The 25822-nt window shown below is 39.0% G+C and overlaps 1 long non-coding RNA gene across 1 annotated transcript; it reads left to right on the top strand.

Moving 5' to 3' along the window:
* The first annotated feature begins 865 nt into the window (after positions 1–865).
* LOC112957198 lies at positions 866–11862 on the top strand. The gene is made up of 5 exons (XR_003251174.1): positions 866–967; positions 1582–1773; positions 3063–3173; positions 10660–10811; positions 11802–11862. It is a non-coding gene; the product is annotated as an uncharacterized LOC112957198 (long non-coding RNA).
* Positions 11863–25822: the final 13960 nt, after the last annotated feature.

Raw genomic sequence — 25822 nt, 5'->3', positions numbered from 1 at the left:
GAAAAATGGAAAAGTAGAAAGAGAGAAGCAACAAAAGAAGTTGACTATGAAAAAGACAACTCACTAATGAAAATAAATGGAAACTCTAGTGAATAAGCCAGCTGGATATTTTACAAAGGAGGAGGACAAATACAATTTATTTTTGAAGGTGTCTGCCCCAAAGGCCTGCCAGACTTCCTCCTTCCAGGAGAAAAAAGTACTAAGATCCCACAAGTTATGCATGTGTAGGAACAATTTACCCTTGGGTTTGTGAGTTTAGTGTTCCTAACAAGAATCAGACCTTTTTGTGTCTCTTATTTTATTTTCTCTGGTGTGAGTTCTTTATTGCTGTCTCTTTGAAGGCCTAAATGGACACCCGTGGAGATCTGTCCCCTTTCCTGCAGCTGGAAAGAAGGAAATCTCTGAAGAACCTCCTGCCTTCCTCTGCCCCACTGGATGGGGCTTRAATTAGACAGTGTAAATGCAACTGGAGTGGTGGCCTCCTGCCTTAGCTTTGTTTAGACTTCCAAATGTAGAACGACAAAATTTGGGGAAAGTAAGTCTGTAACTCATAAATCTACTCAGTCAACACATTCTCTAAATTAGCTGTAAATGCATTCTGATCTCAACCAAATAAGTGTTAACATCTGTGAAAGATGTATGTATATGTCCATGTATAGAAACACACATATGACAAATCTCACTTTATCTGAAGRTGATTTATTTCTCTTACAGGTCAATTTACCTCAAAGCTGGGTTTAATACCCATGCATTCTGGTCTTTTATATATGACATCAGTAGAGCTTTTCAGGTGGATATTTGTACTTGGGCTCAGCCCTAAGTCCATCAACATTATGAGAAGCAGCTGTAAACCGTAGTGACTGAATTAGGAGTTAAACTTCATCACCTGAACTTAGGCTTGATATAAGTGTCAGTGAACACAGAGCCAGCCTTAGAGATCTGCTGTGGACTTGAAAATACTATACAGGTAAGTCATAAGTCTCCTTATCTRTTCTGATATCTTTAGCTATATCTGTAGCCCATCAAGAAATCCACCTGACATCCAGGCTGCAAGGCTAGACAATTGTCTCTTTAGTGTAGCTGACATACATAGGCCTTTCTCAACTTTTATTTGACTGAGGGATAATGCAGTTTTTAAGAGTTAAAAACTTAATTTCATTTTTTTTTTTGAATGTCTTGCTTGTCCTAAGTAATAGGATCTGCTCATTCTCTTCAGCTATCTCATGGTGCCTGTCCAGCCTTCAGTAATGTGGCAGGCTGACCTCTCTCTCTGTTGTTCAGAGCTTGTTTTCTGTCCTCTGTCTGGAATTTTACACTACATGTCTGCTGTTTGGGTGTTTCAGTGGCTGAGTTGTACACTCTGCACTGAGACATTTGTTAGCTTCGTCATGGGGGCCTCCATTTTTATGCTCATTCTTTAAAAATAKCTTATTGTGAAGAAAGCCCACAGTGAGAAAAATTACCTGCATGATGTTTAAGAGGGGCCAGGCAGTTCTCTGCCCCTGTTTTTGCTCCCTGACCCAGCTCTTGCCCACACACATGCATTGACAGATACTTGACTATAAAACTTCCTGTTTCCAGGAATCCGAACAAAGTTTCAAACTCCTTGATATTCATGAGATGCAGAGGAAATATGCTGGGCTGGGTTAATTCTTCTCTCAGACTGCAAAGACAAGTCAATCAAGGACTTGCTGATCCTGGTCCTTCCAGCTACAGGGAGAGGAGACACATTCCTGAACTGCTTCTACTTAAAACAGCAGACATCAAGAATAGGTTGGTATGTGTTCTTTATGGGAAGCATTCATAATTTTATATTGTCTTCAAAATGAGACTTAGAAATCTGAGAGCCCCTCATTAGGTCAACTCTATTTCTATTTATTATTTTTTTATCTGATGGTTTTCTAGATTTCTTTCATTTTATTGCTAAAAGTTTATTTTTTACCTAGCTTTCTCCTGATAATTTCCTAACAGTTATAAAATCCTTGGGAAGGTGAAAGTTTAGAAATATTTCCAAGCTCCAGGCTTAAGACTGTTAAAATATGCAGAGTACTATGCAGAGTAATTGATATTTTTCCAAAATAACATAATAGTCACTGCTCCCGCAGTGATGTCCACGTTCTGGCTAGGTGCCACAAGCAATTGAAATTGAAGTCGCCAACAGCAAAAATGATTGCATGATTTTGTTATTCCTGCTTATTTCTATATATTCTTAAGCAGCAAAAATGTTTTATTTGCCTTCATGTGAGTTGTTAAATGTTATTACAGTTCCCAGCTATTCTTTTCTTCTTCCTCTTCAAAATAAATGTAAAAGATGTCTGAAATATTTTAAAATATTTGAGAAAACAATTTTGACACCGGTAACAGCAGTAACAAAACAAATCCTTCAATCCTACCAAATTCCAAATCATCAGATCAGTTCTGATTTTAGCTTGGCTGGATCACCAATTATGGGGAGATAATGTGAAAGAAATTACATAGCTACTAGGTCTGGTTTTCCATTAGTCTGCAAATTGCAAACATTCTGATTCAGTAGCAGTTTATATTCACTTTGTATGGGTGTAAAATTGCAGCCCCACTGCCTGAAAGGAAGATTAATTCATAGCAGCCACGAATCTGGCCCTTAATGTACTTGGTTCAATGAAATGATCTTTGGGTAATGAGCAAATTGATTCTGATAATAACAGAATCAACCCAAATCTCACAGGAAGCTCTTAAGGCCAAGAGCTTAGTAAGATGCAGAAAAAGATTGGACATTTATGTGGATAATAAGTTTATCTGGAGTCAGCCTGTCTATTAACCTCCTCCATTCCAAGGCTGGTGTTTTGCRCATTTTGAGAGCTTGCTCAGACTTTGTTTTTCAGTGTGTGCTGTGAGGTACTGAGGAGTATGAGCTGGGCCTCTCACAGTGTCAGCACTGTTCCAAGGAGATGAGGTGGATTTTGCTGTCTTTGAACAAGACAAAGCTGCTAAGMGTGGACTGCTGGTGTGTTAGAGACCACGACCTCTGTACCTTAGGCCCATTTAGTACGTGTAATTACGTTCCTCCTATTGTATTTCCACAGGACTCTCTGAAAGGGATGGTGTTTTTCATGTTGCCTTCTACTAATTAGAAAGTGACCTGGATATTTTGCAGAGACATGGATAAGGGTTCAGGAGCATTGGTTGGGGAAGAGGTGAGTGACCGTGAAATACTGATCAAGTCTTTCCAGAGAAAGATAAAAGCTTGGAGTTCAAGGCAATCTTTARCTAAAACTGATAGAGGCTCGCTCACCTTGATGATAGTTGACCTTGATGGGAAGCAGGTTTCCTCATGCTTCCAGAAATTCATTTTTTGATCCAAAGTGTTGACATTTCAACAGGAGTGCAGGATCTGCCACTACTCTCTTGGAGATATGTCATAGGCCTGGGGTCAAAGTCAGTCATGTATCAAGTTTAATACTTAAATGAATTTAATTTCCATAGGAGAAATTCAGAAAGCAGAGGTTGACTCTTTTAGAATGAAAAAGGTGTTGAGTCTGGCACAAGAGAGGTTAATGTACTCTGTGAGGTCCTATGGAGTCTAATTTGGTTATTGAATTTGTATGCTGGGCTAGATTCCAGTCTGCTACTAGCGTCTTGTTTGAGCAGGCATAAATTCCTCGAAAAGTCATTTTGATTTTTGCATCTGACAAATTACCGCTGTATATCTGCTATTTTTCTCTCCTTCCATCCATATTTTTCTTTCAGCGATGCCCATCTTTTTTTCCTGGCATTACCATGTTGACAAGAACCAGTGTTTAAGTTCAGACAGAAATCACTATTGAACCACAGCAGTTCGCCCTTTCATTTTAACAATGATCCGAGAGAGCAAGATTGCGGCGGGACCTTAATTTGCCTTGTTAGAGCTGTAGCATTTGGGACTGATGAAGCTCACAATAAACCCATCATAAATGAACCTTATCTGATATATTATCTATCAAGGCAATATAAGGAACATCTGGTAAGGGMTGCTATCTGTATGCAGTAAGGCAACTATTAAACTATTGAGCTGCAGTGCATTGCACTTGGTGAATTCAGCGATAGTAAAGAATAATCCAGGCTTTCGTCTAAACCCTCATCAACTACAGAGCCAGGCTGCCCGTGGGCTCAAAGGACAGTTCAAGGAAYGCTGTGAAATGCAATACTTCAGTCTGCCAAGCAGCAAAGCAGCTGTGTCCCCTTTGCTGAATGAAGTTAGGGATTTGAAAAATAAGGGTCTGTGTTAAAACAAGGCTGCGATGAGAATCCACTTTACAGTCTGCCAGTGACCTCCTATGTCCTCTGATGTCAGCTGAAGGCAGAAAAGATGTTTCCTTCTAACTCCAAAGCATTGATCAATTCACACAATTGATCAGTGCGCCTGGATTCAGGAGCATCCAATGCATACGAGCTATAGTAGAGGATCTGCAGGCTAGATAAGGCCACCGCTGTAGATGCACAGCCCATCTGCTTTGCAGGGGATTTGCAAATATGCAGCCAAAATGTTGTGAACAATTCAAGAATATGAAAATGGATGCACAGGATGAAAAGAAAGGAACCATTTTCAGGACAAAAAGCAATAAGAATGATGAACTTTTTACTTAGGTTGACAGTCATTTCCAACTCTTTCTGAAGGACCTTCAAGGAAGAGGAAAATGAATGTCTTTCAAAGTAGGCACGCAGAAAAATCAGTCTCTTGATTTACTCTTGAGATGAAAAGCAGTCTGTATTCAACATCCCACTCAGGTTAAGGCAGTGCAGAGTGATATACCTCCYGCTAAAATGCTAAGGGAATTAAAATGGAGAGTGCAACTACTTTGAACTTGGGTATAAGACCCAGATTCGTTCTTACAATTGGGATGGGGGGGGTTCTATTTTTGCTTTAAATCATAATCACAATATTGCAGACCTCATCAGTTGCCAGCAATCACACTGGCAAGCGAGTTACTAATTGGATAGACAGAGTTCCCTAGCCTTTCTAGGATCACCTGTAAGGCATCTTCAGGGCAGCATGAGCAACGAAGCTGAAAGTCTCACCGGAAAGAAAGCAATGCTCTTGTGCTCTGTGAACCAGATCTCTCCCTCCTCTTGGTGAAGGATTATGTTTCTTTTAGTATTCAGTCTGATCTTACATAGATTCCTGCATTTTCTTTCCAAGTCACACTCACCTTTTCTGCCTGAAATAAAGACACGTGGAGCTGTAGAGCTGTACAGCCTGTTTTTTGTTTTTTTTTTTTTTAAACTGAGGAGGTTTAGGGAATGTCATGCGAACTGAAGAACTGAGACTGTCTGTCTCCATAGTGGAGTCATCCAAAAAACTGTCATTTTAAGACTGGAAAATATTATGTGTTCTTAATTAACAGCAGAGTGGGTGGGGATTATTTGTTCTTATCCTTCCAGTGTTTCTCCCTAGTAATGGGTCTTACTAATGTCATTTTAGAGAACGAGGCAAATTGCCAGATTTCAGCAGTTTGAAAGGTCTGAGTCTAAGGTTTCATTTGCCAAGCACTGTCTACCACTGACCTAATAAAAAAACATGGTATGTTTTTTATGCCATGTGATGGCATGTATATTGTGGACAAATCAGGATACAGGCAGGAGGAGAAGGAGCTGCAGGAAACATGAATTTCTCAGGGAAAATGTCTGGAGAGGCGTTAACTTCAAGAGGAGGCAGCTTGCCAACAGGGACTTAAGCCTCAAGGATGGGGCAGGAAAGGCTCTTCTCACCACAGCATTGGGGGGATGACCTGTAGGCCAGAAACCGCTCGAGAAGTTTGGAAACCTGAGYGTGCCTGTTGGGAGATTTCACAGACACATCGGAAACGGGACCATTGTTGCTCTACACTAYTGGCTGCTTCAAATGATCTTTGTCTCGTGTTTTTGCTGCTGAAAAGCCATTTTTGCAGCAATTGCTGGGTCATCAGCTTCACTTTACCAGAAGAGCTGTTTTCCTTAGCAGAAAGGACCCTGGGGCACTTGAAGTCCATATCCAGAATGGAGCTTTTATCCGCCTTGTTTTTGAGTTTTTAAATAGATAGTGTTGTGACTCGCGTCTAAATTTTGGTAAATTGAGAGGTGGAATGTGCCTAAGTGTGGGTTTATACACAAGTCTGCAGGGGACAGAACAACTTGCTCCATTATGCCAAGTGTGTGTGACCAAGCTGCATGGCATCCAAAAGACATTGCTTAGATGCGGGAAATTCCAGAGACTAATTCACAATGACCTTTCACAAGATAAATTTCTCTGCAAACCRTGCCTCATTCAACCCACAGCTACTTAAATTCACAACTTAAAATAAGTGAAGCCTGTATTTCCTTATGGCACGAAGGAATTTATCCTCTTTATAGGCCAGCAAATAAAGGAAAAAAGAAAAATTAATTGTTCCTGAGTGTTTTCTGCCTCTGGTATTCAGTTAGAAGATCAAGAAAAATACAGGATAATGTAGATATTAGATGAATATGGAAGACAGATCTACAGACCATCATGCTGGTGGTCACAAATTAGTTTTATATGTTTATATGTCTCTGAAGTCGCTCTCTTTCAGTGCTGGCTAATTGAGGACCATACAAGGAATCTGATTAGTCTATTTATAGTGACAAAATTCTGGTAATGGAGATACAGCATGTATAGCGAAATGACTCTTTCTTGGTATTAAAACTGCTTCCCTAAAGGGCATGAGCTTTGCTGGACAAAAGGGATCTTTTGCCCAGATAAGTTGCATCTGTACTGGAAGTTCTGACATTCAAACTATGCAAAGTTGAATCATCCTGTTTTGACTATGAATGAATGGAGCATCTTTCAATGTCAGTGCAGGGAGTCCCAGGGGTACTTGTTATGCAGGAAACTTCAGCCGTGAAGCTAAAGCATAATTTTAAAAACCTCCTTTATTTGAGCTGAAATGGAAGAACTCCCACTTTCAGCTCCAGCAAAATGATTTTCCAATTCGCCCATGCCGCACTGCAAGATATGTTTAGTGGCCAAAATGCACAGAGTTTCACAGTCTCAACGGTTTATTGCTGTGTTTGATCTCCGCTGTTGGCAGAGTCCTTTGGCCCAAGGCAGACACTGCTAAAAAAAACACCTCTGGCCTCCTCTTGACTCTCTCTGCCCATGCATCCTGAGCTGTAAGAGGGAATTCTATTCTTCAATTTGAGGGAATCCTGGGGAAAATCCTATTTTGTCCTGAATCTCCCTGATATATTTCATCTCTAGTCTGGTACACTGGTTTTCACTTCTCAAGAGCTCTGGACTCAGAATTTTACCAGAGCTGAAGGAATTGAAACAAATTCCATCTGCTTTGGATCCTGCTGTTAATCTTATTAGTGGAGTGCTCAAAAGTGAATGGCAGYAAAATAACTGATTGATACACATTGGTGTCCAAAGTGGGGTTTATGTCTCRATTTAGATTTGGGCAGAAACCCATTCCAGCTGGCAGGTTATTAGACGGGATCTGATCATTTGGGCTGTTGRTATAAAAGGTAGCCAGGTAGGATGCTTCTGAAAAGCTTCTCATCCTTTGTGGACAAAAGAAGTTCAAGTTAAACCTGRATCAGGGGCTCTGATGCTGGAAAGGAGACTGAGGATTCCCACTATTTKCATGACCAGGTGAATGTCCCCCATCTGACTGCAGGGATGTTGGAACAGCTGGGAATGGGGCCAAGCTTTTCTGAGTCATAGTCGTAGTCCAAAAGTCCTTCCTCCAGTAGCAAAGCTTATAAAAACCACAAAACCCTCCAAATGAGATATACTGTTCAGCAAATTAGAAGTTAAAATATATTTAGGCAATGAAGGACTATTACTGACTAAATCAGTCCTTCATGTTTTATAATGTTCACACTGCAATGAATTTTGGATATTATTTCTATGTTAACTTTGTATTTAGTATCATGACTGTGTAATACCAATGCTGTGTTTTTTTGCTACTTGTAGTAAAAGGACTCCAGCATATTTCTACCTACAGTATGCTGAGGCAAGGGACTACATTAAATTCCAGCTCAGTGGAGATTTATTATGTTAGACTGAACATTGCCTACAGTATGGTAATTCAAAGAGATAACAGGAAACATGCTATTGGTACAGGAATTTGCATTTCATAGTTTGGGATTGTAACTGATACAGCAGGTGGCTTAGTCAGGAGGCTTCGCTGTATGAYGCAGCTGAAGGTCATTTTCACTTAAGATAGATACTGCTTGGACTGTGGAAYAGCACATCCAAGCTGCTGATTTTGACTCTATGTGCAAATATTTCAAATACTTCAAATGTTTTGACTGTAAATATTTGCTTGACTATTAAAAATGGTATATGGTTCTTGTGATCATGCTCATTCATATTTACTCGCTGGTAAATGACTGTAGGAGTGAAAGGATGCATAGAACCAATGATTTTTAAACAAATATGAAAATAATGCATGTGCCTTCATCCTATATTTAAATATAAGAAATTGAAACCAAAACGGGATTTTCTTAGACCCAGAGAAYGACGACAATTCCCTATAATTCATTACAAGGAATACCAAACTAGTGTGTGCAAGGGAAATGATGCAGTTTGCTAACATTAAGAAATCAAGATAAATATTTATTCCTCTTCAGTAATGAGCTGTGGAATCACAACTTTTCTCTCAGTGTTAAGGCTCTACTTTTTCCTTCATCTTCTGATTTATGAAAAATAATAGGAAAAATAATCAGGTCTCTAGGATAGTCAAGAAAATGTCCATGTTTTTTAGGTAAATGCCAGAGGAACATTTTCCTCTCCAAAAGCAGAAATCACCYTCCCTTCTCCATTTATATATCATAATCATCTCTGTCTGCATCTACAACATCAGATAAAAGTTGGAATTCTTTTATCTTTTGTCAGTGGAAAGACCCMTTGGGCTTCCAAAGAACCTTTGTAAAACTGTGCATTGTGTCCTAACAATTTACATGTATTTGCATTTTTATATAATTATTAAACAGGCAGGTCCAATGCATGCTTGTCTTGTTGCAAAGTCTCCATAACACTCACATATGGAGAACCGCTCAGCACCAGGAACACCATAATCCCCCATTTCCCCAACAGTCTCTGATGACATGAGCAGTAAAATACTCAGTGAAAGACCTGGAGTTAAGACTGAAGAAGAGGAGGAAAAGATATGTTCCCAGCAGGCAAAATACTGCTGACATTTTTAATAATAATGAAACGCAAGACCACAGCAGGGCAAAACTGAAATCAATTTTGCATGTCAAAAGAGAGGTTGTGTTTAAATTTGTTTGCTATATTTCACTAGGTTTCGATTTCTTACAGAACAAGCTCAAGGTTATGAAAACTCTTATTAAAGTCTAAAGTCTAAATGTTCATAAGGATTTGAGAAGAAAGAGAATAAAGTTAAGACAGGTCTTCCAGCTTGGGTTTGGATTCACAGAACTTCCATGGAAGATCCTCTTCTCCCTCTTGATTTGAATTTCAATTCATTTTCTTTTTTTAGAAAATTAAGAAGAGGCAGTGTAAATAACTGTTTTTTTTTTTAAAGCATTCTAGTTCACATTTTATTCCAAAATTCTGAATTTGTATGAATGACTCCCAGAAGCTTGGGAGGACCTAAATGCCTGCAATCTTGAACCATATTTGCCTTTGCTTCTCACTTGATTATTTCATTATAAACTCCCCTTTCCTTTAAACAACCTGATTTCAGTCAAATCTGTACAAAAAGAGCTTCATTTGGTCTCTTGATATGAAAATTGGCAACGAGGGAACGTCGGCGGCTTGTGAAAGGCCTTGATAAGCCTCTGAATTATGKGGAATTTATGAAGGGATTTTGTTTGGGTTCCTGGCACAGGTCTGTGATTGGAAGAGTGAGAAGAAATGCCTGAGGAGCAGGGAAAATGGCAGTTCTGGGAGAGGCGATGGGGATTTCCTACATGCTCTTGGCCCTCCCTGGCTCTTGGCTCTGCAGCTTTTGGACACTAGAGGTCTGTGTTTGCCACCAGCTGCTGCTCTKCACAGGAAGCGAATGCAAACAGTTTGGGCACCGTAAATTTATTTTTTCTCTGATTAATCCTCTTAGTCACTAATGATGTGAAACAGAATTATTTCCCAGATCTAGTCTTGATAGTGGGTGATTTCCACATCCACATTATCCCAACAGTCTGCAGAAACCTGGGAGAATCGTGAGCATCCTCAGTGGCATCACATTGGTACCTCCAGCCCCATATAAGGTCTTGGTGTCCAACTTTGAGAAACTTCAACAGTGACCTCACGTTGCTTTAGCTTTTACAACCCATGCAATGTGCATCTCTGTGGGAACTTTCGAAGCTTTTATTTTCAAAATAGATAGGAGAGCAAAATTTAGACCAGTGGAGCTCGAGAAATACTAATCAAGGTGCAAATTCATCTTMTGACTCTTTTGGTATATATAATCTAGGAAGAAACTAACAGCAGCTAGGTTTGATGTTTTGTAAACATCTGTCTGTTCATTTAAATTGAAGATCAAGACACAGAAATGCTATATTTATTCTTTCCTTTTTTTTTGTTTTTTAATTTAAAATGTCTCATTGTGTTTTTTTTTTTTAAAGCAGAAATAACCAATTTCAGGGAAATGATATGTAGGAAATACTAACAAACTGTAAAGTGCAATATGTCTTTCTCTAAAGAAATTCACTTGGCTAAATTTTTGCTCTTTCTTACAGCAGCTTCAACCATGACTGCAACTACTGAGCAAGAAAGTTATTTCATTGACTTGATTAGAAATTGGACAGAATATGATCTGCTAGTTAAAGGAAGGAATACTGAAGTTTCCTTGCTGCCTGAAGGGAAGTCATTTGCAAAATCTGGTTACATGGTAAAGATAATTTTTATATAAAGGTCACAACTGCAACTACTAAAATTCTCAGCTACTAAAGCCTGAGAAGTAATAAAACTATAATAATATCTATTTGAGAATAGTACTCGTGATTAAAAAGGGAGTCTTTTGCAAAAAAATTATACTCAAAATGTAAGTGGTGATGTTAGAGATTTTCTGGTTTCGTTGAAGAGCTCAGTGATTAAGGAAACTAAATTAATCTTGTTAGCCAGTATATGTCCTAAAATGGAATAGCCCAGATTAACTCATAACCCATTTTAAATCAGGACAAGCTATAGAGATGCCAGTCTGAGATTAAAAATAAAAGAAAGAGAATTAATCTCTGCCTAGATCAATTGGAGTTTTGTCTTATTAAAAGCAGGAAGGACATTTTAATGTTAAGTGAGTAAAGAAGATAGACACACACCCCACAAACTCCAGAAGTGGAATTATTTGAAAAAAAAAACAAAACTAGCAAATGGTTTTGAATAACGAATACATTCAAGAAACTAATAATCCTTAATGGAGGTAAGATTTCATCCATGGCATTGATGGGTAAATTGATGACTTCAATATGTGGAGATCAATTTACTTTCCTCCAAATTTTTTATATGCAGTATACTTCACAGCTTTTCTTTTAGAAATAAATGAAAAATATATTAAAGATTTTATTTAAAGAAGAAAAAAAAAACAAATTGGAAAGCCTGTGTAATTCTCACTTAAGGAGTTTGATTTTATTGGGATGTAATCAAAGTGAATCATAATTAATGTGGTAAAAGAAAAATCAATTTAAATAAAGCAAACTCAGGAAATAACAAGGTGCAACTTGGTTTTGGGCTGTCAACTGGAAGTGACAGTGAAGGATTAATACTTCATGGCCCCGTGTCATTAAGTAGAGCAGAGGTGGCTTCTATCTTTTGATGTTCCTGCAATTTATAAAAAAAATTCTCCTTTTTTTTTTTTTTTTTTTTTTTTTTTTTTTTTTAACAGCATCTTTGGTAATCATATTCATCTATGGTCTGAAGACAGAAGAAAATAAGAAAATACTTGCCATTTGGACACTCGTTTGTGTGTCTGCAAGGCAAGAATTGTGGTTTCAGCCCAGGGGATCACATGTTGAGACCCTCACAGATCCCAGCCATGGCTTCAATTAAAAAATTAGGCTGTCCTTTGCTAATACCAGAACTGTTGCAAGGAACAAAATCATTTTAYTCTGGACTTCACTGTGGTGGATAAGGATGAATTAATCATTGGTCTGGATGCTGGTTTTTGGCAGAGGATCAGTATTCATGACCCCATTACATTCATATGAGCAAAGAGAAGACAGTTGCAACCACAGTGCTTTCATGAGACACACACATATGCAGGGCTTTAAAAGATCAACTTCACTGAGCTAAGGGAGGGTTATCAGCTCAATCATTTGATGGGGAGGGAATAGAAAAAAGGAGTATGAGTGAAACTTGAGAGATTTTTTTAAATTTAGGAATTGACAAATCAGGAAAAGCAATGACTGTCTAAAACCTGATTCTAGTTCAATATGAAAGGAGGAAGTTTATTTTTTCAAAGCAATTTACTGTTAACATTGAAAAAGGGAAACAGATGGCAATAATAACCCTGAGAAATCGTGATGTCCTAAAAAAGCTATCCAAACCCAAAACAAAAAACGGGAGGCTACAAATATTAGAGAAAAATCCATGCTTGTAAGTCATACAGTTTTCTTTCAGTCATGTTATGAACCCAAATTCTTGCAAAAGATATTTTTCTCAATAGTAGACAAGAATAATAAAACCTTTCTTTGTGCAGAGAAAGAAGAAATTATTCAAAAAATAATTCTGTCCTGTAGCTGGAAATATGCAGGTGCTGAACATATCACGTAAAGAGGGAATACCTCCCAACCCATGAATAAAATCATGATTTTAGGCAACTTCTTCTAGCGAATAATGTTTTTCATCAAGTAGACTCAGACAATTGAGTGTGAGAGATAAAAAAAAAAAAAATACAGAGGTAAGAGATGCCTGTCCATCTGATTCTAGTTTATATTTAGCTTCAGCTAACCAGGTAAACTGTGGAAGGAAAGGAAAATACTGTTGAGTATTCATAAAGAAAAAAAAGAAGACAAATATTGGTAGCTATAGTTTTATAGTTGTTTAGCTTAGTTAACCCCATATAGCTCCCAGGTTCCCTGGTTGAAGGACTATATTAGATTTTCAGGYAATAAAAAGTGAAAGGACAGGAGTATAATTGTCCACAATTAAAGAAGTTATTTCTTAATTTTAGGGAGTTAATGGTTSCATGATGGAGATTCATTATGTATGATAATCAGGGAATAAAATCTAACACTCTCGTTTACAAGTGAGAGAAATAGAAACATTCAAAAGAGCAAGAGATGTCTGAAAATGCTGGGGCAGGGACCTTAAACAACAGCCAAAGGGTTGAAGGATGAAGGAAAGTCAGAGAAGACAATGCATATTTTACTTAGTTATTAATGATTACAAATTCTGATGCCTGTGATCAGTGTTCCAGAAGCTCCATTCCAAATTCTGAAGTGAATATTTTTCTACAAAAGATCAGAAAAGCCCAAGGCTTGAGTGCCATAGGATTTCARTGTAAGATAGATACAATCTGCAGTTGATTAAAAGYGTGACTCTGTGTGTGTCTGTGTGTGTGTTTGTGTAGGGGGGGATTTAGTTGTGCTTTATGAAGTGCAACCAAAAGCAGAAAAGAATGGAAGGTATTAGCAAGCTCTTTTGCCTGGAGGAGAGATGCACCACAAGAAGCAAAGGCTGAAACTGGATTAAGACTCAAAAGAAGCTTTTCAGAAAACATGGTAATGGTGATTAACCACCGGAACAAAGTACAAGGAAAGGGATAGAAATGAAGTCTCTTCAGATTTTCCAGTAAARGCTGAAAGCTTTTCTTTGAGACAGGCTTTAATCTAAGACAAAGAATGCTTTAGTCAAATACAAGTTATTGGACTTAGCGCCAGATAATTGGGTGAAGTTTAGTGGTCTGAGATATTTCAAGGAGAAAACAGAGAGATCTTTTTTGATCTTACTCTTGTGAATCTGTGAGTTAAATCAGCTACTCTGTTGGCTCTGCCTGGCTCCGGGAGCAGAACTGCACCCAGTTCCCGTTATACTCAAACTGGTTGCACACATTTGAGGGCAGCCTCACTTCCAGTAAAGGGCTGGTCTTGTTTTGAAAAACTTTATAAAATACAAACTATCTAAAACAACTCATTGCTTCTCCCAGAAGCTAATCTCTCTCATCTTGACATCTTACCTGAAGCTTAAACCAATGTGATTTAACACACCTTGCCATTAGCCTTTGTTATGCTGTATTCATGCTTAAAAAATTCTTTATTACCCAGCAATAGTCATCATGTGTCTCTGAAGATATTTTGGACTTTGTCACTTTTTACACCTCCTCTTTTAGTGGGGTAAGTGCATGTTGATGGTCCCTTAAGTAATAATATGGGAAATCTCAAGAGGAGTTGGCATTTTTCTTGAACAGAGGTAAGAAAAATGATTTCAGAGAATGCATATCAAGATTACAGATAAGATGAGGGATGCAGATTTAACTGTGCAGCAAAAACTTTGCCTTGTGGGAAGTTCTCTTATTACTTGGCAAAACACAAGAGCAGGACTTTGAAGCGGGTGAATGTATCCCCACTGAAGTAAGCAACAGGACTCCCATTTAAATGAATGGAGCATAGACCACTGCTTTATATTCCAGCCTAAAATATTGTCCTCAATTTTCCACTTGCCTGGTGCCTCGTGTTGTCATTTATAGCAATGCAAACAGAGTACAAAGTAGATATAAAACACCATTAGGTCAGATTTTTCCACTCATTTATACTAGCTGTAGCATCTGGCAGCCTACTTATATCAGCTTTACATGGCTAAATGAGTGCATTTAAACAGTATATACCACAGCAGTCCTGTTATGATGCTTTCATTCCTTCTTCAAAGCAGTTTCAGTCTTCTTCCAAACACCATCCAGGTGTACTGAGCTTCTACTTTCTTATGTCTATGTATAGAAGCTGTGCTATGTACGGGTCCCTGCTCTCTGCTGGTTGAACCAAAAGCTTTACTGTGTATCCTACATTTAGTACTGCTAATAACCAGAGAGCTTGTCTTCATCTCCAGTGACATCTTGTCCACATCAGCCGCCTTTCATGGATCCAGAAAAATCATGTCCTCATCCTGCTTTTGGAATTGGGCTCCTTGTGGCCACATACACTTAGTGTATTTACAGCTATGATGTTTCTCAATTCTATCTATGTAGCATATATTTACAAGATTATGAACCAAGACACTTACGTGTGATGTGTCACCATCAAATAACTCATTCACTCTTATGGCCCACACATCAACTTGCTATAAGCTTGATCAGTTCCTTAAGAGTGATGAATAGTGTTAAAATTTGCTGTATTTCTTTCTGCCACATGCTCTGAAAAGCCTATTAACAGTCTATGAAACAAGTAAACCTAGTTCAGTTACGCTCTGCACTATTCTGGCACTGTTGCAAGCACAAAAATTGATTGATTGCACTTTGTGCTAGTCTATATCTAGCCTGTTCACCTGCAGAGCACTGCTCCTGTACACTTTTTTTGTTGTCCTCAGCAACATCCTGGTGAATGCTTTTCCTGGTACAGAGATTTCTCTGTAATTCTAGCAGTAGCTTGTCTCTTTTCTCCTCTGTGTACTAATCTCATTAAAAGATTCATGCATCGCCTTAGCTGCACGTCCCTCAGCTGCTGATCATAGCCCTGCTGTTCATGTATCGCTTCCCTGGAGAAAACTGCAGCGTGTTGTGTCCTTAATAGGAGAGGGTTGTGCGTGTGGAAGACGGCGTTTCAGTCACTGTCTCGGCCCTCACTGGCAGCTCCAGCTGGCTACATCAGTACCGTGGTGCCCTGCTTGGGGGCTGCCAGGATATCAAAGGGACAGCGCTCCCGGCCCTCCTTGAGCATGTGGCAAGGCAGGTAAAACTGYCTCCCATCTACAGGGCTCAGGGGAATGGTGCAAGGGAATAACATGGAGCAAAGGCGCTGCCTGCTCTTGCTGCAGTGTGTGGAGGTCTTGCTGCAGGAGTTAGTGGGGAAAGAAARAAGCCAGGGTCACTTAGGGGGGATGAGGAATATCAAACATGCATTTGAAAGATGCAATAATTACTGCAAAAAAAAAAGGCTTGTAATACCACAGAAAATTTAGAAGGTAAGTTGTTTCAGGAAATAGAGAATATAAAAGCATTATGCCTGTATCACTGACATGAGCAGGAAATTTGGGGCTGATGGGAAGCGAGTTGTGAACGCGAAGGTGAAATTTGCCACGGTTAGTGCAGTGTGTTGATACAGGAAGATAAAACTGTTATATTGCTGCTGAAAGATGAGTGAACATTTGAGACACTTGGAGCAAAAGTGAAAAGGACATTATGGCCTGGCTGGGAAAGGGCTAGGCACTAGCCAAAAGGACAAAAACAAGGTGAAGAACAGAATAACTTCTGAAAACACCTGGTGAATGAGAACTATGGAAACTGGTGGAGAAGGAAAGGAAAACTTGCACTCAGAGCTGAGTACAGTAGACTGGTCATGACCATCAAACAAAGTGAAAGAAATGAGAGAGGTGATTAACAGGAAAAAAATATAAGGGAGTATAAGAATGCAAAATGTGATGCAGCAGTTATGTGATGCATTCTGTAAGAGAATTGATGTGGAGGTGAGCTTAAGATGTTGATGATGGGAAAGCAAAAAGCTAAGTCTTAGTAAGCAAAGCTGTACGTTTTCTGACAGAAAGAAGCTTCCAAGGWCCTGAGTCTTCCTGGAGAAGTACAGGAGGTCAGTATCCCTACTGCAAGGGGGAKTGAGCTTCAAACGTTAAAAATTAGTAAAGAGCCTTGGGAAAAGGGAAAGGGTGCTGGGGATTATAAAGAGCCACAGACCTTCTGCTAACAGACAGTGAACATATGGCAAAGGCGTAAACAAGCTATTGAGCAGGATTAACCAACACGAGCAAGGACCGGTTTCAGCAGACGTGCCATGTTCCTCGTTGCAGAAAAAATGAAATGATTTGCTTGCCTGGGAAAATGCCTCTGCGTGGGTCTACTTGTACAAATAGACACACAGCATAAAAGCCAGCTCGTTCCYGGAGAAGGGTTTCCTGCGGAAAGAGAAGGTTCACCATGTATCGTGAAGAGCAGTTTTGCTGCTGCCCTGCTCCCTGTGGCTGTGCAGGAGCAGGGGCCCCAGAGCTGCTCCCACTGAATGAACCGATGTCTTCACTGCAGTTACAACAGCCAGACTCACTTCTCTTTGCGCTCCTGCTGCTGTGGGCTGTGGGTTATAACTGATTTTTAATACAGTGCTGCTTGTTCACCAGTTTAGAAAGTGAAATTTCGGCTGCAGAGTTTCGGTTACCCTTCCTCTGCCTTCAGTGGCATCTGTCACTTGTGCATTTTCATACAAGTATAAGATTATAACTTATTTTGATCATAGAAAAACAACTGACTGTAATTCTTTACTTTCATTTCTAGTGGCTTACATGAARAGTCGATTTTCTCAAAAAGCCACAAACAGCAGAGACCAGGGATATGTTTGTGCTGTTAGTTAAGCACAGGCTTGAGTTCTGTCAAGTGCAATTCATACTTTAAGCCTCTGGCACAATTTCTGCCTGAAATGGGAAACTCTTTTGAAGTCCAAGGTCTAAGGTCAAATGTACTCCTGCTWGCACCTGATCTCACTCTTCCTGTCATTTTGTCCCACTGGGACCTGAAGGGAGAAGRGCTGTGTCAGTTCTCCAAGGCTCCCACAGCATGTTGCATGCTGCCACCGTCCTATGGCAGCAGCTCATGGCTTTGCAAGGGGCATTGTTCCCTCCTCTCCAAGGTCACCATAATATAAATTCTATGTGATAACTTTTCCCAGACAAAGAGAATCAACTGCTTTATGTTTTGTTATGTTATGTTATTTTAATTAAGCAAGAGCATTTCAGTCCTTTTGTCAGTCAGTTTCCRTGTCTGAAGCTGAGTTTAACACAGTGCATCAATATTCCCTGCTCACTGCTCTAATCACCACTGAGCTACCAAACTGCTCCTGAAAACCAGAGCTTTAGGACCTGGGGCTAGCTATTCACCTCCCAACAACGTGCACTTGGTGGCAGACATCAGAAGAATTCAATTTTGCCTGTATCCTGTGAGGTAATACACTTTGAGGTGTATGGCATGGAAATGAAATCAGAGATGGATATTGGAACAAAAACCTTGCAGAATGAAGAAAAGCGGGGCAATTATGCAGGGTAAATATGCCTCATGCCCATGCCAAAGCAGGGGGAGGTAAACGTACAATAAAAGACCCATCTAATCAGAACCTCAGAGTCTCAGCTCCAGTGGATGCTAAAATTACTTGGAATATGAATCAAATGGACAAAGGAGTTGATCACTGGTGCTTGTGATGAGAGACTGGTGTTGCAGAAAGCTTCTACCTAAATCAAAAATGCATTAGGTTTGTGCTGTCCTCCTGATGGTCTCCTCAGTATTTTAAAGCAAGCACAGGAGAATAAATAGTGCCAGCTGCCTGATGCCCTGCGCTTGATCTGGTTTGTGCAGGTAGTAGGMCTGCCTGAACCACAGCTTTGTTCTGGGCTCAGGCTGGGAGAAGGCAAGCTTTGTGCACATGTCTATGGCCTACGAGTCCTAAACAGGGAGAGATCACATTGCTATTTTCAGGAATTTGTAATAGAGGTTAGTGCCAAAGTGCTTATCAAATTTGAATCTCCTTAGCGGTCAGCCTGCTGGTAATTGATGAAGACCTAATCCATCATTCATTGAAGTTAAGTGAATTTTTTTTTCTTCTACTGTTGGTGGGTTTTGAATGAATTTAAGTTCTGATTAAAGGATAGAGTCTAAAATGTTTATTGCTTCTACTAAAAGGCCATTCTCATTATCACAATAAGGTATCTATCAAATAAAATGATAGAGAGTTGACACTTTCAGATTTTGTTCCCTGGAAYTCTGGGCATGTTTAGATCTTACACTTACAGGCAGGCCACGCTGGGGAGTTTGAGGTTAGATCTGAATTTTTTGGAGGAGTATTTGAACTGATATTCTGCTTCTAACCTTAATCAACATCCTCAAAGATTCATCAGATAGTACAAAACTAGGGTTTGTGTCTGCATCTTTCAGGAGGCTGTCCCACTTCTGGCCCCTCTCTGCTGTGAGCAGCTTTAAAAGATACATCAAACAGCACAACAAGAGTTCAAACAACTTTGCTTGTAACTGCAATGAATCTGAAATGTACTGATGAAAGATTTATTAATGTTGTGCAAGGCGGAGCATCCTCATGTTAGAAGAGACAGTTGGGATCATGGAAGTGAGCAGGTCATCACAGAGAAATCAGCATTTTAACTGGAGCAGCATTGCCAGCCTAACTGTAGTGGAGGTTAAAGCATTGTCTGTGTAGAGCCCTGGATAATGTCCACAGGGACATTTGTACACAAAAATAATCAGCATTAGGGCACAGCTCCCTTTCCCTAGTTGCAGTAGATTAGGACATGTGGCTAAGACCGAGACAGACATTGGTAATCCACTTGGATCTTCAGCTATATTGTTAAAGTTGACTCAAAACAAAATTATATCTACATTTACTGGTATTGAAACCTAAGGGAAATTGGTGGAAAAACTTACCAGCTGTGATACCTAATCCAACAGATGCTGAGTCCCTGATGACAGAATCTGAATTGCCAGCACAACACAAAGCAACTAATAAGATTATTAATAAATTCAGGAAAAGATAAAAATTWTAAAATATGTAGAAAGCCAAACTGTTGACAATCATTTTTTATTATTATTATTTATTCCAGATTTGAAGTCTGGAATAGTCTTTTCTGCCATGAATATGCTTACTCCTTGTATTAACAAGTGCTTTCTGGCTTACTCTGTGTGTATATGAAAAGTTTCTTGACAGCATTTTAAGTAAGTTGCAAAAGCTGTTTTGAACTTTTTATACAGATGACCTATAGTTCTATTGAATTTTTTACATATAGTGTCTATAGATGAATTTTGTAATGCATCTCCTCTATACTTTTCTTCAGGGTCTCATTCACTGTGAAATTTTGTAAGACCAAACAGTCACAAATGGAACTGATGCATCYAGAACATCTAATCCTTTCTGTCCATCTTGTGGAGCTAAGCTTTTGGACCGATCAACAATAGGACATTTCCCCCGAAACACTCAGATGATATCAGAGATGGAGCGATTTGTACAGCAGATGAAAATCCTCATCTCTCAGACAATGTCTTAGAATAAAAGAATCCATCATAAAAGACACATAAGACACATAAAATATTCAGCCCTACATTCTTGCAGATGTTGAAGACTCCAAAATATCTACTTATAGGAGTTAGTGGAATGAGATGAATTCTTGCTCAGTCTATGAGCAAGACTGTGATAAACTTCATTCTCAGATTCTTCCTCCAGGGCCAATTATGTACAGCTACATTCCTCTTCCCATCCTAGAATGTTTCTGCATCTACTGTGAAGAATTAAAGCAGACATTATGCCCCTGCCCCTAGATACAGCTGCTTTTCTTTAGTGGAAGGGATAATGCTACTGTTTTGGAGGGCTTTGATARCAAGATATTGATTACAAAGGTGACAACTGGAAGATTTATTAGGTTACAGGAGTGCTGGGGGAAGCACAGCTCCTCGCTTCCTCCAGCTGGGAACCTAGGGATGTTATGGATGGCTCAGTGCCACCTCTATCCTTGTTACTGGAATGAATCAYAATGACGATGTTTCACAGATGTCAAAAGCAAGACTGACTGTCATAATGCAGAATTAGTCCCTAAACTATATGAAGAGGAAAACAAACAGAAAATGAGCGCCTTAATTTTCACGGAGGCTTTGGAAACATAATAGCAAGGAGTAAACTGGCAGATTCCCCTGGAAACCATGAGAACCACGATGCATCTGCAGTCAAAATCGGGTATCGGAGAGTGACAGAAACTTCACTGCATTTCCCCAGGGTTACTATTACCCAATTAGAGTTGTGTAGTGTCAGATTGCTCCAAAGGGCTGTGTTATGCTTTTAGAATTTTTCTTAAACAAGGAGATTTGCCATGCGAAACTTCACTTTCTGGTACAATGTAGTTAAAAGGATTTGGCTGCCCCGAGTCATCCAATATAAAGGCAGGTTTTTTACCTTTCAGTAGACCAGAGGAGAGGAGAGCTGAGTTGAACAGTCTCAGTCAGCAGAGGAAAATTCAAGTGAGAGGGAAGTCAGGGTGTTTCTTTCTCCTAACAAATGGCATTAATAAAAGTGGCATTATAAAAGTGGAGTGGCATTAATAAAAGCTGCTGTTTCTGTGCTAGATTCTGGCTGAGAAATTCTACACGGGAAAAAAAATCTGGAAATAAACCCTTCTYAGTAAACACAAGGTCCCCCAAAATCCCTCCTGGGACAAATTCAGCAGCTGTCAGTGCAAATATATGAGAGGAGAATTTGGTTAGAGGAGTTTAGCAGTAGGCTCRTCCCAAAGTAAAGCACTCCAAAACTTAAAGGTGATTATTTTAGCGAATGAAATGATCACCACAGAACAGAAATTGAGACATCCCTTTGACTATTTTTGATTTTTAAAAAATGCATACTGAGCCTCCTTCAGAATCTGTATTGCTTTTATTTAGGAGAAAAATGTTCTGCTTGTTATTGGGATTCCCTGTTTCATCTTTTTTTTTTTTTTTTTTTTTTTTTTTTTTTTTTTTTAAGACTACGGAGTAAAAATAGATTATTTAATAGAAAAAAACTGGAAAATAGAGAAACAATGGAATTCTCTAATAGAACTAACTAGCAATAACTTCTATAACCTCTCACTGCAGACATGTCACTCTTTCAATGCTAACAAGAAGACATAATTTACTCCTTCAAATCAAGTTGATACAGGTGGTTGCAGTGGATTACTTTACATACTGTGAAAGAAAAAAAAATGAGAGAAGMTTGAAAATGGAAAGAAAGGAGATGGGAAATCTTAAAAATATAGCTCTATGACAATATTCTTTTATTTAGAAAAATTAGCTTGTAAGCCCAGTTCCCAAAACTGGGATGATGTTGTTGCAGGCTACAGCTCTGCCCTCTGCAAATGCACCTTGTGTGTGCTGCAGATCAGACCCTTTGCATGAAGGCTGGAATATCTTGTTCTCTTGCTTTCTTGGGAGCTTTTCTGAAAGACTATCTACTAAAAATTCCCATTTAAATAATCCACCAAAGGAAAAAACCAATTCCTATATATCTCATGCTTTCCATATATATACACATACACACACTCATCCATATATAAATATATCTATTTATATATACATACACAAACACACACTATATATAGATAATGATAAACATTCGTATATAGGAGATGCCATTATATATACATATTGTGTGTGTGTATGTATGCACGTATATGAATATAGCCTATCAGAAGACCGAAAAGTCTGACGGAAAACAGCAATGGGGAACGTATTTTAAAACAGTCTGTAAAACCAAGCAGTCAACATTACTTTTTTAACATACAGAACATGTTTTATTGGTATTTTATATAGCGTAGTCATGCTAAATATTTAAACTTTCATGCAAAAAATTTAAATCTTTCTTCCTCAATGAAAGTACAAAGATTAACATGCTAATGAACTTTTCAGCACTGTTAGGCTAAAATACTTCAAATATGCTGGGTAAAGGAGGAAGACTGCACACTATTAAGTGTCCAAGAATGCCCCCATTAGTAGTTAAATTGATGTTAAATTCTTCCTGCTGTTATATCTTTCCTAATCATCGTATTCTAGAGACTATTAAGAAATCTTTAGAGTTGGGTTTGCCAGAACAAAAAAAAAAAAAAAAAGACTTATAAAGTTTCAAGCCTTATTAATTTACTTGTAATTTCTGTATTTAAAAACAAATCAAAATAATCCTTAGGAAAAAATATGAAAATTGTAACTCAATATCTTCGCATTTAGGATCATAAGAAGTTGGAGTTTTAATAGGAAATTAATGCTTTTTTTTTTTTTTAATTTTCTGTACCTCTTTCTCTTGACCACAATTCTTGAAGTTATACTGCCCTAAATCCAGATTTGACAGATTAGATCCCAGATTTGATGGACTAAGCAATTAATATTCCCCAAAGCAATGGCCCTGGGCCTTAATGGTCTAACACYAAGCAAGGAAATGGAAGAAATTTGGGTTTGTTTCATAGGCAAGTCGATAACTCAGCATGGGCCAGTGTCTTTTTTTTTTTTTTTTTCCCTTGTTTATACAAATGAGAGATGGCCAGAATTCACAAATTTATTCATGGATAAATATTTATAGCAGTTTATTAGACAAGACACATTTTCCAAGGTCTGCTTGCATATCATCTATCATCACAAACACCTCACCTTTGTTAGGTTATTTAGGTGATGCCATTATAATCTTCAGATTGTGTCAAGTTTCTGTATTTCTGAAGCTGCTGCTGCTGGAGAAGAGGAAGTTGTCTTCCCCAGGTTAATGGACTGGACTGTCTCTCAACCTTTTATAAGATATATCATTGCTAGCAATGTTTCTAAGACACTAATAAAGAGGAAATTCRATAGTATTGGCATGATAAAGTGAAAACTATTAATATAGAAAAGCGAGTCCGTCATAYTCATTAGATTTAAGTGTAAGGAAAAGGATATAGTGTGTGTGATGGTTGCTGGGGAATTACAGTACAAGACCAATCAATTTCCATGCAGAGTTTTTGTTGTTGCTGCTGTTAGTGAGTAATTAATATAAATAATGCTGACTGTATTTAAATATTGAGGATACTRGGCAAAATAGCGTAGAAGATGGCAAGCAGATGGATCATTTAATTTATTCCCCAATTACAGCTGACACATTGGGTATAGAAATCTGTGAGTCATCTATTATTTTTTATGGTCCATTTTACAGCTGTGTTTATTGTTACAATAAATAAATACATTATCTCATTAGGCTGGCATTGTAAAAAGCTTATAAAGTAACAAACATCCTCCTCTTTCAGCCTTTTCCACCCATATCAGGATATTACAACCAAAGAGGAAGGATATATTCATACATTATTAAGAACAAAGGTAGATCTCATTTACCTCGTAAAAGTATGGAGAYACCCACTAAAAATGACTCTCTGAAGTCAAGGTAAGTAAATCTGTTTCTTTTTAGCAGAGGTGATGTAGAGAGGTCTGCTGTATGTTTCTACTGTCTGCTGGAGAAGAAAAGACACAACTCACCCTCTTTCCCAAGGCAGTAAATATRCATTGCAAATAAATGTCAAATTGGCAATAAATTTCATTGAATTAAAGTTCCAGACTATCCCATAAACTGGCAATTTGATGTGGAAAAACAACAGTATGTTACAGTATTTAAAGTTCAAAAGCTCTCTCTGACACTGGCAGGGGGAAAGTCTCTTCCATTCAGTCAAATTCCTGCAATGGGGTGAGCAAAGACGGCCACCATATGGGGCAGCTGACTTCTGGGGTGGCAAAACAGCACTGTCAGGCTTGCTCACTCTTCTCTATGCCAGACTGGGAAATCATTATTGTTTTAGGGGAAAAAGATGGCTCTGGAAGAAGGATTGCATCTGCAGTCCCTGTGCCCAAAAGTACCCATAGAAGTAACAAGTCTGACTCTCCAAACCTCTCTTACTTGGCACCTATCTCAACTCAAAATGTGCCATCTTCTGGCAGAAAAGATGGTTACTTCTTATGCACTTTCTCAGGGGAGCCAAAATTTGCGTTTGTGAATTCTGCTCAGTGGTTTGGCACTCGGGGGGCTCAGTTCATGGTGCACCTGGTCCTTGCATGCAGTAGGAATAGCAGCCTCTGAGTCAAAAAAAAAAAAAAAAAAAAAGCATGGGTTCATCTGACAAAGCTTGAGCAAGTAAGTTATGTGGCTGGGTGCTGTCCGCTTGTGCATTTAAAATCTATGGAAAAGTTGCACCCATGCAGTCTGGCACCCACTACAGATGAGGTCCTCAATTTTTATTCAGGAGGTGTCAAAGGAAAGCTGCCAACTTCTGCCCAGAAGTCAGGATCGATACTCCTGAGAGGAGTGCCAGTTGTCCCCAGTCCAGTGCAGCAGTGGACTTGCTCTGACAGCTTCATTAACTGTCTCACTGACCCCAGGCTCTGCAAGSCAGGAGCCAGCTCCAAACAACCTTGGCACCTCAGATGGCCTGGACTGGATTTCTGAGTGGAGCAAGACTGTAGGTGATCCACAGACTTTGTTCGTTCATGTCAATTTGCTTGAATATATAGTCTCTATATTCTCTTCTGCCTTCCCTAGTCCAATTGGGTGGACAAAAATCTTATCTTTCATTATTTTAGGAAGGAGAGCATTTGGTCTCTGCTTCTCCCACTACAAAAGCATTCAGATATGCAGCCAGTGAATATTTTCATTATTTTGAACCAGGCTGGGATGTCTACCTCTTAAATAACTCTACCACCCTTTTAATGTAGAATCATAAATACACAAGGTGATGTATCCAGCATGTTCCCMACAGCAGGGAACATTCTTGTGCTTGAGGAGTAGTTGTTCCAGAACAAACTGATCTCTTTTAAAACTCATGAAGATTGTGTTACAGGTTTGGAAAGCAACCATGGCTGCAACACTGGCTGTGTGACAGAACAGTTAAGGCTGAACTCAATGGAAATCCTGCCTTCACTTAGTCTASCTGGTGTGGGATAATCAAGCCGGAGTTAGACACATTGGACATGCCCATCTTATGACAGCAATGTGATCACCTGAAAAAAAAATGAGGAAAAGTGTGCACTGAGAAAACTGTTCTTTGAGAGGCTTTGATTTTTCTTGATTAGCTTAACAGGGAGCTTCAAGGAGATAGCTCTGAGCAACCCCAACAGGAGCTATAGGTAAATTGATTTGCCCATGGCAGAAGAAGAGCCCTGGTTTCCTGCTTCAGAGCACCGTTCCAGCACTGCTCAAACAGGAGGCTGCTGCTCTCCAGGGATAATGAAAACCA

This window comes from Nothoprocta perdicaria, unplaced genomic scaffold (assembly GCF_003342845.1).
Source record: "Nothoprocta perdicaria isolate Ctin4 unplaced genomic scaffold, notPer1 scaffold_7, whole genome shotgun sequence".
NCBI classification, from domain to species: domain Eukaryota; kingdom Metazoa; phylum Chordata; class Aves; order Tinamiformes; family Tinamidae; genus Nothoprocta; species Nothoprocta perdicaria.
Note: the sequence above shows the minus strand (reverse complement) of the source record. Positions and strands in the feature narration are given on the sequence as shown.